Source organism: Xyrauchen texanus, chromosome 7 (assembly GCF_025860055.1).
Source record: "Xyrauchen texanus isolate HMW12.3.18 chromosome 7, RBS_HiC_50CHRs, whole genome shotgun sequence".
Classification (NCBI taxonomy): domain Eukaryota; kingdom Metazoa; phylum Chordata; class Actinopteri; order Cypriniformes; family Catostomidae; genus Xyrauchen; species Xyrauchen texanus.
The window spans coordinates 13011180-13017408 of record NC_068282.1 but is presented as its reverse complement, the minus strand read 5'-3'; positions in this window follow the sequence as shown (position 1 = coordinate 13017408).

Below are 6229 nucleotides of genomic sequence, written 5' to 3'. Positions count from 1 at the left end.
TTGGCCAGTTTTCTTGTAAAGTTCTTGATTAGTCATATGAGCTTCAGCTTGATTGATGCCCAGCATGATCCGATAACACTTTCTGGTGAAGATGCCGAGTTTGCGCTCCAGTGCCTCAAGCGCCCAAGTCTCGCATCCACAAAGCAGCACAGATATGCAAGCTGCATTGAAAAGCCGCAGCTTAAACTTCACTTTCGGTCTGGGTGATCTCAGGATGGTTTTGAGTTTGGTAAAGGCAACCCAGGTGAGGGAGATTCGAATCTCAACATCTTTCTTGTAGGACTCCTGTTGTGATGATGAAAGGTTCTGACAGCTCACCTCCAACTTACACTTGACTTGTCGCTTGATCGTACATGACTCTGCTTGCACCGACAATTTCTGCTGGTATTCCATAGTGACGCAAGATGGCAAACATAATTTCTCGGTCGATCGAGTCAAAGGCTTTCTTGAAGTCAATAAATGTGACGTACATTGGGATGCCTTGTGCTTTTGCTCCCTACATGATTCTGCGAAGAATGTGGATTTATTGAGCACAACCGCGACCTGTTCTGAAGCCTGCTTGGTTGTTTCGGAGCAGTTTGTCGATTGGTCTCGTATGCGGTTGAGTAACACTCGATTGAAGACTTTGGCTGCTATTGACATCAAGCAGATTCCTCGATAGTTGGTCATAAGTTGTGAGTTTCCTTTCTTTGGAATTGGGTTAATCAGACTTGATGTCCATTGTTTTGGTGCCGTAAGATGCCTGTATACCAACTGACAGATGATGTGTAGTTGGCTTACCACAAAGTCGCCTCCGTCTTTTAGCACCTCGGCTGTCATCGCACAGTCTGGGCCTGGTGCTTTATTTCGGTTGAGGGTCTCAATTGCATTGTCGACTTCCTCTTCCTCGTTATTGTCCTGATTATGATGTTAAACTGATCCGATAGGGTCTAGTTGGACAGCCCTACCAGGAGATCTCTGATCAATATGGTTATGGGGACCGATAGCTAGAGAAACTATCGTGAGTACTACTGGGAAGCAGCAGTAATACCTAAACCTCATTAAGGCAAGTACAGTGTTTAAACCTAGAAAGGCTTTTTGAGGGTAGGGCTAGGCAAGTACAAGGAGACCTTGGAAAGACAAACCCACTGCTAGTCCATGCATGAGGGCTTGTATCCCATCATGGTCTTACCTGGAATAAGGAAAATCTACGTAGTATGAACAATATGAAAACACAGCAGTACAAACGAAGGAAAAAATCTTGGGCAATCACAAAACATGTGAAAAATATTATCATATGCATTGCAATAAGGACATACTGGTAAAACAGTCACAGTTTATACTATAACCTCCATGATGGAAATACATAATCAGATATAGAGAGCTGAGCCCTCCATTTAGTATCAACCCTTCCTTTCAATTGTCCAAGATGAGCAGTCTTAACACAGATATGATATTGTGTTTATTTCCCCCTATACACTCAAAAATCAATTCATCATATCTCTTCAAAAAACAAGTACTATAATCATTTTCATTTCCCCAGTCTTTAGGAATCACGCTTAACTAAGGAAAGGTCTGCGGTATACCACTGTTTATCAAGACATCATTATTAAAGATAACCAATGTTGTCGGAAAAGAAAATGAAAGAGTGCTGATTAACTCATCTACCGTTCTAACTGAGGTATATCCAACCTGTTCAGCAATCACTTGTGCAGTCTACCACTGGCCTTTAGTTATATCAATCAAGTCGATAATTTTGGTTACTCCAGCATCTAGAAATCTATTAGTTAAAGAAGATGATATATTAGACAGTAATTCTATCATTAAAATTAAGAGGTGGGATTAAAAAAAGAGGTTCCTTAGAGGTTCCTAACGGAATCTGAAGCCAGAATATCTTGTTCAAGAAATTTTTCTTTAAGACTTCTAATGCCCTGTGCAATGTACTGTTGACAGAAGGTTTTAATATACCCTTTGCCCTTGTCCCATCACTGGCTTAATGACTGAAATATATCTCTCTCTTCCTTCCAAGATGTCCATAAACGTTCAAAAGTGTGAAGTGATCCTGTAATAGTCTGTTATTGAAGTGTCAATGTGATTTATAGATTTTAGGAAATAGGACACAGACAGAAATTGAAATGTAATGATGGTCTGACAAAAAGGAAAGAGTAATGTAATTATTAAAAAAATATTGCCTTTTCAGTATAAAACTGGTCAAGCCTAGCTCCAGACATATTATTTGAGTTAGCTTTTAACCAAGTGCAATGCTTGACCCTAGGAAAGGTCTCTCTCTCCACCGATCAACAAGATTATGATGATTAATATATTTTTTTTAAAGTTCAGCAGAATATGGGTGGGGCTCATCATGCTTCCTATCCAGGTCTATATAAGTTGTACAATTAAAGTTGCCTACCATTACAACAAAACTGTCCTGAGAGCACTGTAACAGGGCATCAGATAGTATTCCAAAAAAGGCTATGCTCTTGGCCAACATTTGGGGCATAGACATTAAAAAAACTAACATCACCCCAAATAATATCAACCCACAAAATTCGACCAGGTATAATCTCAAACATAACTGCTTGACTATTAACTCAAACTAGCATTGCCCTTCCAATCTTCTATCCACTGTGTCTGATTATGTATATCCGTATTTCCTGCAGTAAGATCACATCAGCTTTTGTTTAGAACTAAATAGTCATCTAGATCCATTCTCTTTGCTGTGCCTCGACATCCATTAATATTAAATGTCCCAATATTTAAAGATGTCATAAAAAAATATTAAAAGTGGGAACAAAATAACCCAAAATATAATCTAATGGATATTCATAACCCTATTAATATTTATTTTGATAAACTTTTAATCTCTTTTTAACAGCACTCATATGTTTTTTGATTCTGTAATGTTTAAGTTTATCCAACTCCTCTATTATAGATAGATAATTTATTGTCCTATCTGTAGCGGTTAGCATGCTGCGCTATGAACCTGGCGACATGAGTTCGATTCCCGCTCATGGCCAACACCAGTGACGATTATCTGAACCGGACCCGGGCCTCCCCTAGGTCAACTCAGCCTAAAATGAGTACCTGGTGTGGTTTGTAAAACATCGCCACTGGAAAGACAAAGGCAGTCAGGCGTGGTGCTGGCCACCCACCCCCTTGTGTACCGTTCCGGCCTTCATAGGTGATCGCTAACCAAATCTCAACCAAATGCTCAACCATAGATTCCTTTTTCAGAAAAACAACAACAGCTGTATTCAATCTAGATGCCGACAAGGTGTTTCGGACCCCTCACAACCAATAGCGTTTAAACAGTCTTCAACTGTGATAGACTCATCTGGAATGCATTTGCACCTGTGTCTAGCAGTTAAGGTAGAAAACTGTCAGAATCAACCCCCATTTCTACAACTCTTGAACACAATTATTTGATCACACCTCCTATAAAGATAATATCTAATCTAGAGACAAAGGGAAAAGAGAAATAATGTAAGAACTCACTCAAAAATGCCGCCACTCACTCACATGCTTCCCTCAGGCAATCCACACATGCGCAGAGAGAGTGTGTGAGTATGTGTGTGTGTGTGTGTATGGGTTGGTTTTGGTGGTTAACAATTTTTTAGGTTACAAACTGGTCATTACAAAAGTATTATGCTATAAATGTGGTTTATGAGGACATTACTAGTGTCCCCATAATTCAAATCACTTAAAAACATACTAAACTATGTTTTTTGGAAAATCTAAAAGTGCTGAAAGTTTTTTGTGAGGGTTAGTTTTACGGGTAGGGGATAGAATCTAAAGTTCGTACAGTATAAAAATCATTATGTCTATGGAGAGTCCTCATAAGGATAGCCACACCAACTTGTGTGTTTGTGTGTTTGTGTGTGTGTGTGTGTGTGTGTGTGTGTGTGTGTGTGTGTGTGTGTGTGTGTGTGTGTGTGTGGAGTGGGTCTGCAGTTATGCAAGCTAGTAGTTCAATGTGAAACTTGTCCAGCACACCAGTGGGAAAACAGTGAAACAAATGACTGGATCAAAGTGAACTGACCAAACGGAAATAGAGCACCAAGCTTGACCTACCTGATTCACAGAGTTAGCTAATTGAATTACAAGTAGCTTGTTTTTCGAAAGAGAGAGAGAGAGGGAGAGAGAGAGAGAAAGAGAGAGAGAGCGAGAGAGAGAAAGAGACAAGAGCAGAAAGAGAGAGAGAGAGAGACAAGAGCAGAGAGCAGAGAAATGGTGACTCCTGCTGTCTGTAGACGTGACAAGTTCTACAAAAATCTGCTCATGAATTCAAAAGTAGAGAGAGATGACAGATTTTATTGTAAATGTGCATGTAAAAAAGGCAAAAATCCAGCACCCTCTCTATTTGTTAAATAAATTAAACATTTTATAACATAAATTATGAGTTCATGAAAAATTTGAGAGTGGTAGAAAGAATACATTTTTATTTTACCATCTGAAATGATAAAACACAATTTTTTCTTCTTTCTCTCTCTCTCTCTCTCTCTCTCTCTCTCTCTCTCTCTCTTTGGAAAGACTTCATGTATCACCCTCTTCCTCACCACAGGCCTGAGCTGCACCTATGAACATTGAACAGAGACAGACAGGGAGAGAACACTATTCACTGCAGTGTGAATGGCTATGACGTAAATTCATGACAATTTCAGTTTACAGGGACCTCAGTTCAACAACAAGTCTATTTCCACCATTCTGGCAAACAGACGCACACTAAAGAAGGTCTGAACAGACCCCAAACAGAGCTTGAGCACACAAAAGGAAGTTGGGATGACCTTTGTCATTCTACACTGGCTGTCCAAGATGGGCTGTTTAATAACAGACAGAGCTGTTTTGAAATGCTTTACCAAAAAAGAAAAGAAAGAAATGTCTCAATGTCTTACCTAACTTTCAGAAAGGTACTAACAGTGTTCCAACAAATCTGGACAGCATGTGTTTCTACAAAGTACAAAGTGTTAAGAAATGTTCCAGGTTTAAACAAGTTAAGCTCAATTGACAGCATTTGATACATAATATTGATAAAAAAATTATAATAATATCGACTTGTTTCCCAGAAAAATATGAGTTACAGTAGGGCACTTACAATGGAAACCTTACAAAAACCTAAACTTGCTGCACATTTGCTTGTGATTTGCTGCAGACGTTTGCCAGAATTTTGCAGCTCTTCACTGGTAGTGGTGAACCTCTGGCAAACCTTTGGCAACAATGGACATTTTGCCCCAAGTTTGCTGCAAAGCTCATGTGCATGTGACAATTATCAGTGGAAAAATTATGGCAAGTTTGAGGCACATTTGCCACAAACTCTCGATTTTTGTAAGGGAAGTGAATGGGGCCAATCCGATAACATAAATGCTTTGGTCAAATATGAAGGATATGTACTCTAAACGCATATACAATGCATAAAATAGACCTTAGCTTATACCGTATTCAGTGTGACAATTGAACCTATTTCTGAGAGCACAACATCACAATCTATGTTTCCAATCTAATACCCACACAGCTGGTCATAACATGGCTTCTCTCTATGATGCTCTGTCATTGGCTGGTCATTGTAACAAGTTTTTGGTTTGTAAGACCTGACTCTTTACGGTGGAAATCAACCGTTTTATCATGGGACGTCGGGTGTTTGGTGTTATTAGTTTCACAGGTTTTATACTGTCATTTACAAGCACCTCAGAACATACAACTCACTGTGGACGTGGTTCATTATTTAGCATGATGTGTTCATCCATATTTCTGTACTTTTCATACTTCTGTCAATTTGACCGTGGGCTGTCAATTTTGTCAATTTGATCGCTCTTGTTAACTTTCATTGTTTTGGTCGTGGATGACTCCCCCTGGGTCTCAATATGCATACTATCCAAACTTGCCACAAATTCGCCACCTCATTATTTTCACATGCAAATAAGCATGCAAATAAGCTTTGCCAATAAAGAGCAGCAAACTTCTGGCAAACATTTGCGGCAAATCGCAAGCTCATTTGCATGTGAAAATAATGAGTAGGATTATTATGGAAAGTTTGCAGCAATTTTGTCAGAACTCCCCTTAATAATCTGACAACGTGGTCATGTCATTGCCTTAAATGGATTTTTCTTTTCTCTTCTTCACAAACCACTTATGAGTAAACCGATTGACTCTCTCTCTCTTTCTCGCGCTCTCTCTCTATGCCCATTACACTGATTTTGCGTTGCTTGTAAACACATTTACTGGAGTTCTTACCAGGTTATCCAATGAAAGCAAG